This window comes from Ambystoma mexicanum (assembly GCF_040938575.1).
Source record: "Ambystoma mexicanum isolate Mex_15411 chromosome 12 unlocalized genomic scaffold, UKY_AmexF1_1 Mex_chr12_unloc.2, whole genome shotgun sequence".
Lineage (NCBI taxonomy): Eukaryota > Metazoa > Chordata > Amphibia > Caudata > Ambystomatidae > Ambystoma > Ambystoma mexicanum.
Genome location: NW_027182323.1, coordinates 702708 through 703602, shown reverse-complemented (window position 1 = coordinate 703602; position 895 = coordinate 702708). Strand labels below are relative to the sequence as shown.

General features: G+C 41.7%; 1 non-coding gene across 1 annotated transcript; it reads left to right on the top strand.

Moving 5' to 3' along the window:
- Positions 1-534: 534 nt before the first annotated feature.
- Positions 535-607, top strand: TRNAF-GAA (transfer RNA phenylalanine (anticodon GAA)). The gene has a single exon. It is a non-coding gene; the product is annotated as a tRNA-Phe (tRNA).
- The last annotated feature ends 288 nt before the right edge of the window (positions 608-895 follow it).

Sequence of the window (895 nt, the reverse complement as noted above, 5' to 3'; positions counted from 1 at the left end):
AATGGACCACGGCTATGGGAGTACTCAATCACATGGAGAACCATTATTGTGATTGATTTGGACTAAATCCACGATGGGCCCCACGCAAATCCTCCAGGTTGGGGGTTTGTCCTGACCCCCACTCGTGATGCCTGTAAGCCCCCGACAAGTACAGACACACACAGACACGTCTGTACTGCTCGAAAAACCTTAAAATGGCCAATTTGGTTCCAAACTGTATTTCAAAACATTTATGAAATGGACCACGGCTATGGGAGTACTCAATCACGTGGAGAACCATTATTGCGATTGATTTGGACTAAATCCACGATGGATCCCACGCAAATCCTCCATATGATGGGCGATGAGTATCTGTTGGTGGGTTTTTCATGTTGACGTCTTTCCCTGGGTTTTAGGCTGCCTTTGTGCCCAGTATTGTCTTTCTATTATTCAGCATATGACAGCCTGGAGCAACATCTATATTGTTTCATTAGTGATCAACCACTCTTTGAATCATCCTCGTATATTAGTGAAAAAATAGCAACGTGTGCAGCAGCCGAAATAGCTCAGTTGGGAGAGCGTTAGACTGAAGATCTAAAGGTCCCTGGTTCGATCCCGGGTTTCGGCAGTTCTTTATTCACTATAGGTTATACAATTTTAAAACATGCAATATCGCTCTTCTGGATGCGAGAATTGTTTTTGATCAGAGTTAAAGAGTGACTATTTTGTCGCTAACAACATGGTGAAGATGTGGCATCAAATTACACAGACTCCGTTTTATCTATATAAGCCAGCAAGTCTTTCTATGACATGTCGTCTAACTTTTCACCAATAACTTAAATCGTATTACCTTTAATTTATATGTATGTTCTTCCCTGTGGCATAAAACGTCCCTAATGTGAGTTCTTATGTAAAG